Source organism: Prionailurus bengalensis, chromosome B1, assembly GCF_016509475.1.
Source record: "Prionailurus bengalensis isolate Pbe53 chromosome B1, Fcat_Pben_1.1_paternal_pri, whole genome shotgun sequence".
Taxonomy (NCBI): Eukaryota; Metazoa; Chordata; class Mammalia; order Carnivora; family Felidae; genus Prionailurus; species Prionailurus bengalensis.
The window spans coordinates 76,281,073-76,293,236 of record NC_057344.1 but is presented as its reverse complement, the minus strand read 5'-3'; the positions used below and the strand labels follow the sequence as shown (position 1 = coordinate 76,293,236).

At 39.2% G+C, this 12,164-nt stretch overlaps 1 pseudogene; it reads right to left on the bottom strand.

The window, feature by feature from the left end:
• Positions 1–6,253: 6,253 nt before the first annotated feature.
• LOC122468923 lies at positions 6,254–6,841 on the bottom strand (annotated as a pseudogene).
• Between the last annotated feature and the right edge of the window lie 5,323 nt (positions 6,842–12,164).

Below are 12,164 nucleotides of genomic sequence, written 5' to 3'. Positions count from 1 at the left end.
GTAGTTTGGCTATTGTTGATAATGCTTGTTGATATCCCTTTGAATCAGTATTTTTGTATCTTTTGGGTAAGTACCTAGTAGTGCAATTGCTGGGTCATACAGTAGTTCTATTTTTAGTTTTTTGAGAAATCTCCATATTGTTTTACAGAGTGGCTGCACCCGTTTGCATTCCTATCAATAATGCAGGAAGGGTAGCCTTTCTTTGCATCTTTGCCAACTGTCTGTTGTTCCTTGTGTTAGTATTAGTCATTCTGACAGGTGTGACGTGATTTTGATTTCTATTTCCCTGACAATGACTAGTGTTGAGCATCTTTTCATGTGTCTGTTAGTGGTCTGGATGTTGTTTTTGGAAAAGTGTTCATATCTTCTGCCCATTTCTTAACTGGGTAGGGTTTTTTTTTGGAGAGGGTGTCTTTATAGATTCTGGATACTAACGCTTTATCTGATAGGTCATTTGCAAATATCTTCTACCATTCTGTAGGCTGGCTTTGAGTTTTGTTGATTGTTTCCTTCATTGTGCAGAAGCTTTTTTTTCTTGATGAAGTCCCAAGTTCATGTTTGCTTTTGTTTCCCTTGCCTTTGGCAACATGTCTAGTAAGAGGTTGCTCTGGCCAAGGTCAAAGAGGTTGTTGCTTGTGTTCTTTTCTCGGATTTGGATTGTCTTACATTTAGGTCTTTCATCCATTTTGAATTTATTTTTGTGTATGATACAAGAAAGTGGTCCAGGTCATTCTTCTGCATTTTGCCATCCACTTTTCCCAACATCATTTTAAAAAAAATTTTTTAACGTTTATTTATTTTTGAGACAGAGAGAGACAGAGCATGAATGGGGGAGGGTCAGAGAGAGGGAGACACAGAATCCAAAACAGGCTCCAGGCTCTGAGCTGTCAGCACAGAGCCCGATGCGGGGCTTGAACTCACGGACCGTGAGATCATGACCTGAGCCAAAGCCGGCCGCTTAACCGACTGAGCCACCCAGGCGCCCCCCAACATCATTTTTCGAAGAGACTATCTTTTTTCCATTGGATATTCCTGCTTTGTTGAAGATGAGTTGACCATATAGTTGTGGGTCTGTTTCCGGGTTTTCTCTTCTGTTCTATTGATCTATGTGTCTGTTTTTGTGCCAGTACTACACTGTCTTGATGATTACAGCTTTGTAATATAGCTTGAAATTCAGAATCATGATGCTCCAGTTTTTCTTTTTCAGGACTGCTTTGGCTATTTGGGTTTTTTGGTGGTTCTGTACAAATTTTAGGATTGCTTGTTCTAACTCTGTGAAGATGCTAGTGGTATTTTGATAGGAATTTCATTAAATGTGTAGATGGCTTTGGGTAGTATAGATATTTTAATAATGTTGGAATCCATGAGCATGGAAGGATTTTCCATTTCTATGTGTCCTCTTCATTTTCTTTCATAAGTTTTCTATAGTTTTCAGAGTACAGATCTTTTACCTCTTTAGTTAGGTTCATTCCCAGGTATCTTATAGTTTTTGGTGCAATTGTAAATGTGATGATGGGATTGAATTTTTTTTTTTTTTTTGCTTCTGCTTCATTACTTGTGTATAGAAATGCAACAGATGTTTACATGTTGATTTTTTTATATACTGTGACTTTGCTGAATTCATGTATTAGTTCTAGCAATTTTTTGGTGGAGTCTTTGAGATTTTCTGCATAGAGTATCATGTTATCTGCAATTAGTGAAAGTTGACTTTGGGGTACCTGGGTGGCTCAGTTGGTTAAGCAACCAACTTCAGCTTAGGTCACTATCTCACAGTTCATGGGTTCAAGCCCCGGATCAGGCTCTGTGCTGACAGCTCAGAGCCTGGAGCCTGCTTCAGATTTTGTGTCTCCCTCTTTCTCTGCCCCTCCCCCTTGCATGTTCTGTGTCTTTCTCAAAAATAAATAAACATTAAAAAATTTAAAAAAAGAGAGTGAAAGTTGACTTCTTCTTTGCTGGTTTCTATGCCCTTTATTTCTTTTTGTTTTCTGATTGCTGAGGCTAAGACTTCCGGTACTGTGTTAAATAGTAATGATGAGAGTGGGCATTCTTGTCTTGTTCCCTACCATAAAGGAAAGACTCTCAGTTTTTCTCCATTGAGGATGATATTAGCTGTTGGTCTTTCGTATATGGCCTTTATGATGTTGAGGTATATTCCATCTATCTCTACTTTGTTGAGAGGGTTTTTATGAAGAAAGGATGCTGTATTTTGTCAAGTGCTCTTTCTGCATCTATTGACAGGATCATATGGTTCTTATCCTTTTGTTACTGTTGTGTATCACATTGATTGATTTGTGAATATTGAACCAGCCCTGCAGCCCAGGAATAAATCCCACTTGATCATGTTGAATAATTCTTTTAATGTACTGTTGAATTCGATTTGCTAGTATCTTGTTGAGAATTTTTGCATCCAGGTTCATCAGGGATATTGACCTGTAATTTTCCCTTTTAGAGGGGTCTTTGGTTTTGGAATCAAGGTAATGTTAGCTTCATAGAAGGAGTTTGGAAGCTTTCCTACCATTTCTATTTTTTGGAACAGCTTGAGAAGAATAGGCAGTAACTCTTTAAATGTCTGATAGAATTCCCCTGGGAAGCCATCTGGCCCAGGATTCTTGTTTGTTGGAATTTTTTGACTACTGATTCAATTTCTTTGCTGGTTATGGGTCTGTTAAAATTTTCTATTGCTTCCTGTTTCAGTTTTGATAGTTTGTGAGTTTCTAGGAATTTGCCCATTTGTTCCAGATCACCCAGTTTGTTGACATATAATGTTTCATAGTATTCTTTTATAATTGTATTTCTGTGGTGTTGGTTGTGATCTCTCCCCTTACATTCATGATCTTATCTATTTGGGTATTTGGGTTCTTTCTCTTTTCTTTTTGATATGTCTGGCTAGGGAATTATCAATTTTGTTTATTCTTTGAAAGAACCAGCTCTTAGTTTTGTTGATCTCTGTTGTTGTTGTTTGTTTGTTTGTTTTGTAATGTGTATTTCTGGTCTAATCTTTATTTCCCTTAAAAAATTTTTTTTGATGTTTATTTTTGAGAGAGAGAGAGAGAGAGAGAGCGAGAGCGAGCGAGCATGTGAGCAAGTGGGGGAAGGGCAGAGAGAGAGACACAGATTCTGAAACAGGCTCCAGGCTCTGAGCTGTCAGCACAGAGCCCAATGTGGGGCTTGAACTCTCATACCATGAGATCATGACCTGAGATGAAGTCAGATATTTAAACTACTGAGCCACCCAGGCACCCCTATTATTTCTCTTCTTCTGCTCGCTTTAGGCTTTATTTGCTCTTCCTTTTCTAGCTCCTTCACGTGTAAGGTTAGGTTGTATATTTGGCAACTTTCTTGCTTCTTTTTTTTTTTTTTTATAATTTCTTTTTAAGTTTGTTTATTCTTGAGAGACAGAATGAATGGGGGAGGGGAAGAAAGAATTCCAAGTAGGCTCCATACTGTCAGCATGGAGCCCAATATGGGGCTTGAATTCACAAACCATTAATCATGACCTGAGCCAAAACCAAGAGTCAGATGCTTAATGACTGAGCCACTCAGGCTCCCCGGGACCTTTCTTGCTTCTTGAGACAGGTCTGAATTGCAATGTACTTTCCTCTTGGACTGCCTTTGCTGTATCCCAAAGGGTTTGGACTGTCGTGTTCTCATTTTCATTTGCTTCCATGTATTTTTTTATTCTTCAATTTCCTGGTTAACCCATTCATTCTTCTGTAGCATGTTCTTTAACCTCCATGTATTTGAGGGCTTTCCAAATTTTTTCTTGTAGTTGATTTCAAGTTTCATAGCATTGTTATCTGAAAATATGCCTGGTATGTTCACAATCTTTTTGTACCTGTTGAGGGCTGTTTTGTGACCCAGTATGTGATCTATTCTGGAGAATGTTCCATGTGCCCTGGAGAAGAATATGTATTCTGCTTTAGGATGAAATGTTCTGAATATATCTGTTAAGTACATGTGGTCCAGTGTGTCATTCAAAACCATTGTTTACTTGTTGGTTTTCTGCTTAGATGATCTGTCCACTGTTGTAAGTGGGGTATGAAAGTCTCCTACTATTATGGTATTATTATCTAGGAGTTTCTTAATGTTTGTGATTAATTTATATATTTGGGTATTCCGTGTAGGGGGCATAAATATTTACGATTGTTCTTCTTGATGGATAGATCCCTTAATTATGATATAATGTCCTTCTTCATCTCTTATTACAGTCTTTGTTTTAAAATCTAGTTTGATAGAAGTATGGCTACTCCAGTTTTCTTTCCATGTCCATTAGCATGATAGATGGTTCTCCATCCCCACACGTTCAATTTACAGGTGTTCTTAATTCTAAAATGAGTGTCTTGTAGGCAGAATAAAGATTTTTTTTTTATTGGAGCATTTAGTCCATTTACATTCAGAGTGATTATTGAAAGATAAATTTAGTGCCATTGTGTTATCTTGTAGATTTGGTGTTTCTTGTGATGCTCTTTGGTTCTTTGTATCCTTTGCTGCTTTTTTTTTTTTCCACTCCACTATTAGAGTCCCACTTAAAATTTCTTGCAGGGCTGGTTTAGTGGTCATGAATTCCTTTAGTTTTTGTTTGTCTGGGAAGTGCTTAAAATTTTTTTTAAAAAAACATTGATTCATTTTTGAGAGACAGAGACAGAACGTGAGCAGGGGAGGGCCGGAGAGAGAGGCAGATACAGAATCCAAAGGAGACTCCAGGCTCTGAGCTGTCAGCCCAGAGCCTGATGTGGGGCTGGAACCCACAAATTGTGAGCTCATGACCTGAGCTGAAGTTGGACGCTCAACCGACTGAGCCAGTCAGGTGCCCCTGGGAAACTGCCAAAAAAAAATAATTTTTTTTAATGTTTATTTTTGAGAGAGACAGGGGGAGGGGCAGAGACAGAGGGAGACACAGAACTCAAAGAAGGCTCTAGGCTTGGATTCGGGGCTCAAACTCAAGAACTGTGAGACCATGATCTGACCTAAAGTCGGACACTTAACTGACTGAGCCACCCAGGTGCCTCTTGTCTGGGACTCTATCAGAGCGAGAGTGAATCTTTTTTTTTTTTTTAAATTTTTTTTTCAACGTTTTTATTTATTTTTGGGACAGAGAGAGACAGAGCATGAACGGGGGAGGGGCAAAGAAAGAGGGAGACACAGAATCAGAAACAGGCTCCAGGCTCTGAGCCGTCAGCCCAGAGCCCGACGCGGGGCTCGAACTCACGGACCGCGAGATCGTGACCTGGCTGAAGTCAGACGCTTAACCGACTGCGCCACCCAGGCGCCCCGCGAGAGTGAATCTTAAGCAGGCTTCATACTTAGTGGGGATCCCATGACCCTGGTATCATGGCCTGAGCTGAAATCAAGGGTTGTTGAATGCTTAACCAACTGAGACACCCAGGTGCCCCAAGTTTACATTATATTTAAATCTTCCAATTATAAAATTTGAAAGTTTAAGGCTTCAGGAAAAATTTCTATTTATGTGATTTATTTCTTATGTTGCTGAAAATGATGGCATCCCAGCAACACAGGCTCATCCATGGTTATAAAATGCTGTTGATGTTTTGATGAATGTAAAAAACAAAAAAAAAAAAACAAAAAAAAAAAAAAAACCAAAAAAAACCAACCAAGGGTGGGGAGGAGAAAAGAAAACCATTTACATACTTTTTTTTCTAATACAAATCAAATCAAATTATTTAATTTTGATAAACAGTTTCAAAACTCACAATCAACTGAACTTATATCTGATGGCCTAGTTTTGGAAACTCATGATTGCCTTGCTGCCTTGCTTATTTATTTATTTATTTATTTTTACTTATTTTATTTTTTTAATATGAAATTTATTGTCAAACTGGTTTCCATACAACACCCAGTGTTACCTACGTATTTTAAGCGTATGCATAAAAAGACCCCAAATAAACAAAAAACTCAGAATGGTCGATAGGCATATAGGAGTTGAACACATTGTGATTAATGACTATAAAGATTTCCCCCAACACTTAGAGAAGGTGTTCTCTAATGCGGGAGAATAATATACCATGTCTCAAATGTTCTTTTCTGATAAAGGAAGCAATTACAGAAAGCCTTTATTTGTTCAAAGTAACCAGTGCTATAGCTGCAGAACCCACCCCCCCCCCAACAATCCCCCAATACTACTTCAAAAGAAACATATCAAACTTGATTTTCGTTAGAATGTTATTTTTTCACATGAGTAAATTAAAAAATCAAGACCTAGATTTCCTCTATATTGTACATTATATATTATATATTAGATGAAACAATGCAAACAATGAGCTTTATCTCCTGGACAAGAATGCCAAGTTAGTCTGTCTTCATAAAAAAGCAGTTACAATTTGAGGACACTTCATATTTGCCTCTTTTGCCAACGCCAAGTCTGCCTTTACTGAATTTTTTCATTTCATGAGAAACATTAATTCTCCACTGCTGTCTGTGGCACCAATTATTTGTCCAAGATCAAGACCTCTGGCAAACTTGGTTTATCAGTAGCCTATCTTTTCTTCTTTGACTTGCTCTCATCAGATTCACTGTCAAAGATTTTCTTTTTGTACCATCTTTTCCTCTACCAGCTTTTTGAGAGGTAAGAAATGCTTCAATTAACTCTGGACAATCTAAATTTTCCTTAGGTTCCCAAGTATTGCCAGTACCTGTAAATTCTTTCCATTTCAGTAAATGTTCCACCTTCCCATTCGCTACACATCAGTCCAGTACTTTTTCCACCACAAACTCTTTAGGCTCTGCCTCTTCCACTTTTTTACTCTTTTCATTCTATTTCTTTCCCATTTTTTTGCAATGTAGTTTTATTGGAGGCCACTTTTTATTGCAGACTTGAAGAGCTATTATTCTGAGCTGCTCCAAGCCCTGGGTCTGTGGTGTCTCCTCCCTTCTTGCTTTAAGAGCCAAATGTCATAGGGATTTGTCTTTCATGTGTAGCCCCCCCCCCCCACCCCCGGGGAAAGTCTCCTTTTCATTCTTCACCATGCTACCGGCTCCCTTTCTACCACAGACAGTCAATGTCTGTTTCACTCCCAAATGGCATCTTCACCCTTCCTACTCTCTTTTAGTGTGGATTATTCTCTACCTTTAGTTGTGGAGTTTGTTTTCCCAGTCTTCATATTGTTGTTGGGTTTTTTTTAATGTTTTTTTATTTTGAGAGAGACAGAGTATGAGCAGGGGAGGGGCAGAGAGACAATCCCAAACAGGCTCCATGCTGTCAACATGGGGCTCAATCCCACAAACCGTGACATCATGACCTGAGCCAAAATCAAGAGTCAAAAGCTCAATTGACTGAGCCACCCAGTCCCCTTTGGGTTATTACACTGATGTGAATGTTACCTAGTTGTATCTGTGGGATGTAGTGAGCTTAGGGTTCTTTTACTCTCCCATCTTCCCAGCCTCTATCTTGGGACATTTTAATTATAATGAGATATTTTGGGATCCATCTTTTTTGGAACTGTCTGGGATTCCTGGATTGTAATGTCTGTTTCTTTTGCTAGGTTAGGGAAGTTTTCATCAATTATTTTTCAACTATGTTTTCTGCCCTGTTTTGTCTCTCTTCTTCTGAGCCCCCTGTAATGCAAATGTTGGTCCACTTGATGTTGTCTCATGAATCCCTAAGGCAGCTTCCACTTTTTTTTTTTCTTTTTCCACTTTCTTTTTGCTGCTCCGATGGGGTGAGTTCCACTGCCTTTTCTTAAAGTTCACTGATCTTTTCTTTTGCTTCATCTAATTTGCTGTTGAATCCCTATATTTTCCAGTTCAGTTATTGATTTTTCAGCTCTGTGACTTCTTCTTGGTCGTTCTATATTTTCTTTTCTTCTTTTTTCTTCTTATTTGAGAGAGAGAGAGAGTGAGAGAGTGAGAGTGAGGGAGAGAGAATCCCAAGCGGGCTCCACATTCAGTGCAGAGCATGACGTGGGGCTTGATCTCATGACCCTGGAATCATGACCTGAGCTGAAACCAAGAGCTGGATGTTCAACCAACTGAGTCATCCACACACCCCAGTAGTTCTATGTTTTCCATCTTTGTTAAAGTTCTCATTCTGTTCGTCCACTTTTCACCTATGTTCTATGAGATTTTTCCTGACCATTATTTTGAATTCTTTATCAAGTAAATCACTTATCTGTTTCCTTAAGGACTTTTTTTTTTTTTTTTGGTGTTTTATTTTGTTCTTCAATTTGGAACACATTTCTTTGTATCTTCATTTCGTTTGTTTGTTTGACTCTGTTGGTTTCTGTGTATTTGATAAAACAGCCACCTCTCCCAGCCTTGGAGGAGTGACCTTGTTTAGGAGATGAAACTTATTGTTCAACCCTGCCCTCGCTCTAGGCTCTCAAACCTTCATGATTACCCAGGCAGCCTATTTTTATTGCTAGTGGATCCCAGTCATTGAGAGGGTGCCGAAACTTGTCAGTTTCCCAAAGAGTAGGATCCCAGTCAGTACATTTGTTCAGGTTGATTGGAAGCCAGACCCTCAGGATATAGCTTTTATTATTATTTTTTTATTTTTATTTTTATTTTTTTGTTTACTCAGACAGCAGCTTTTAAAGTATGCAAACATAAGGGCACCTGAGTGGTTCAGTCGGTTAAGCATCCAATGCTCGATCTCAAGGACATGGGATTGAGCTCTGTGCTACAGGCTTGGTCCTGGGCGTAGAGCCTGATTAAGATTCTCCCTCTCCCTCCCTGTCCTCCACTCATGCTCTCTCTCTCAAAAAAAAAAATATTTTTTAAAGTATACAACATACACAGTCCTATGGAACTGCAAGCATTAAGTCCCACTGGCTACTAGTGCCAGGTGATCTAGGTGTCCATTGGTGACAGCTACAAAAATTGGAGACCAGAGGAGGGTAATTATTCCTTTCCAGGAGATAATGGTGAGCTGGAGTGAGGCAGAATAGGGCATGCCAGCCTCTGTTCCCAGAGAGTGCCCCAGTATGTTCCTTGATGTGTGTTAAGTTAGATGCCTGCCCTCCAGACGGGTGTTTAAGATAATTAAATAAGCATTGTTTACATAAAGTTTGGGCTCCTCTAAATTGGCTGCCTCTGCACTGGTCCCTGTGATGGGTAAGTTTGAGAGTGTGAGCTCTTTAAGAGGTGTTTCTCAGTTCTCTATAGCCTTGTTGGTCTTGCGGACATGTGCCCTATTGGTTTTCAAAGCTCGCATGTTGCGGGCTTCTCTTTCAGGTGCAGGTGTTGAACACTGATGTGACCAATGCAGGCTTAAAATCCTAGGCTCCTCAGGTAGAAGCTCCAGGTTTCGATTGCCCTCCTGATTTTGTGTCAGTGTGTCTGAGATGGTCTCAGCTACTCCTACCTGCTTTAATGTGTCCCCCCCCCCCACCTCACTTGTCTAATACATAGGATTTGCTTAGCTAGTTTGTGTTTTTTGTTTTTTCAGAGGAAGTTGTTTCATGTGTAGCTGTTGATTCAGTTTATTCATGGAAAGAGGGGAGGTCAGGATTTTCCTACATTACCATCTTGATGTAGAACGTTCAAGTACCATTCTATTAGACCTTTCTTATTTATTTTTTAACATTTATTCATTTTTGAGAGACAGAGTGTTGAGTGGGGGAGGGGGACAGAGAAAGAGAGGGAGACACAGAATCCGAAGCCAGGCTCCAGGCTCTGAGCTGTCAGCACAGAGTCCAATGTGGGACTCACATCCGCGGACTGCAAGATCATGACCTGAGCTGAAGTCAGACGCTTAAGTGACTGAGCCACCTGGGTGCCCCAACTATTAGACATTTCTAGGTAGCTCCAGCTAAATTTACTTCCCTTTAAAAAAAAAAATCCTATAACTCTAATCATGTTATACCATGCAGTTTATTTTCTTTTCTGGATTACAGTGGTAAGATAGTATTATGCTCATTTTTATGGCTCCCTATAGGACTAATAGAAGGTTTGGAATTTGGTAGGTTCTTTTTGTGTGTACAGTATTTAAGGGAAGGAAGGAAATAAATGCTTATGTACACACATACACATACACACACACACACGCCTGGTGTATTCCTTATCCTTAAGGTGTGTATATGTACTTACATAAATATATTTGCAATAATGTTTCATGCATTAAGTCAAAGACTTCTGGTTCTAGCTAAGATAGTGAATTGAGCATGACTGCTGGCTCCATCTCCTGCACAACAATTCTGGAGATGCCAGAAATTAGATATCTATAATCTAGAATCTAAGGAAAAAATTTTGACCCAATGATGGACATCAACCAAAAATTCATAATAAACATCATACTTAGAAAAATTTTAGGTGCTGTATTACTTAGGAGTGTGTTTCCTGTATGTAAAAGAAACCAAAACGATGGTAAACGCACAAGGGATTGGTTTTTTCCTCATAGCAGGAAGTCCAGAGGTGGGCAGTATAGCTCTGGTATATGTTCTGACAAAGTTTCAGTGTTCTAGGCCTCTTCCAGCTTTCTTACTGCATGATCATCATCTCACATATCCAGCTTTTCCCCCCTCATCCTCTCAAGGTGGCTTTTGCTTTTCTAGGTAATCATGATCCAGGCAGGAGGAAGCAGGTAGAGAGAGGGCAAAGAGATGTGGAACCTAGCCTGCCAGGCTTTCTGAAAGCTCATACAGGGACCTTGTATCACATTCCATTGGCTTGACTGTGATACACGACCACCTTTTAGTTGCAAGGGCAGCTGCAGTTTTGCCTCTGTAAACAAAATTGGTAGAAAGGAAAAAACTTGAAGGCTTGAAATCGGGTAGACAATTAATAGCATCTGCTTTGTATTCTGTTTAGGTTTGAGAACAACATCATGATCTCCACCGTGACGACTGCCTTTCAAGTTAGAGTTGATGTCTTGGCCATTGCAAAGAGATAACAATAAATGTGAAATATAACTGTTAGTTCTGCTAAAATCTATAAAAACCACATCAAGATTATTAAATAACTTATTAAACAATACTAGGCAGCTTACTGAGTCTGTAACATTGGCAACAGATACAGATTTAGAAGCCACATAACTGGGAACTGGATGTACACCAGTCATCCTGCAGGTCTGCTGTAGGGGAGACAGCGCTGTTCCCACTCTGTGTCGACACTGCAGTGAGCATTGCCAATGCTACCGGTGTGAGCACTGGGTACTAGTGAGAGAATCTCTCCCCCAAGCCGGTCTCTGTTTTCTATATCTTGCAGAATGATGCGTTGTGGTGGTTTCTCCTTTAGCTCATTAATGTCCCTTGCAAAATCTATGTTCTGTCTGTACAAGAGTCTAGAAAAAGCAAGTTTCTGCTCTTTCTTATGGGAGTTGGAGACTTAAAAGGAGAGAAACCTCTTCTAATGCTAGGTGACTGGAAAGAATTGGTGAATGCATTATAACATGTCACTTTCAGATGTTGGTAATTAATATAAATCCTCTTCAGATTCAACCAAACTTGAGAACCAAAGAGAGTCCAGCAAGAGAGCCAGATGTGTGATCAATATATAGAAATAAATTTCATACCTTCATACCAGCAATGAAATTACTAGAAATAGTAATAGAAAACGTTTTAATTGCAACAAAATCATATGATATACAGAAATTGAGCTATTAAGGAGTACAGAAAATAATTGTGGAAAAAATTATATAACTTTATTAAGGGATATTTTATTAAAAAAAATTTTTTTGTAACGTTTATTTATTTTTGAGACAGAGAGAGAGCATGAACGGGGGAGGGGCAGAGAGAGAGAGGGAGACACAGAATCGAGAGCAGGCTCCAGGCCCTGAGCCATCAGCCCCAGAGCCCAAGGCGGGGCTCGAACTCACGGACCGTGAGATCGTGACTTGAGCTGAAGTCGGACGCTTAACTGATTGAGCCACCCAGGCACCCCTATTAAGGGATATTTTAAAAATACTTGAATAAATGAAGCAAAATATCCTGCTAAGAGATGGGATGGGTTAACATTTTGAAGATTAAATTACTCAAAATATACTCAAAAATATAAATTCAGTGTAATTAAAAAGAATCCCAGAAGGATTTTTGGAGACATGTCAATAAAGTGATTCTAAAATGTATTTGGTGAATATGTAAAGACAATTTTGAAAAATAAGCCAAAGCTTTCAAAACAGTGTTCCAGGATCAAATCTTTAAGCCAAGAGGTCAGGGTAGAAAGTCAAGAAACACACCTGTGTATATAGGCAATTTGCCATAGAGAAATAA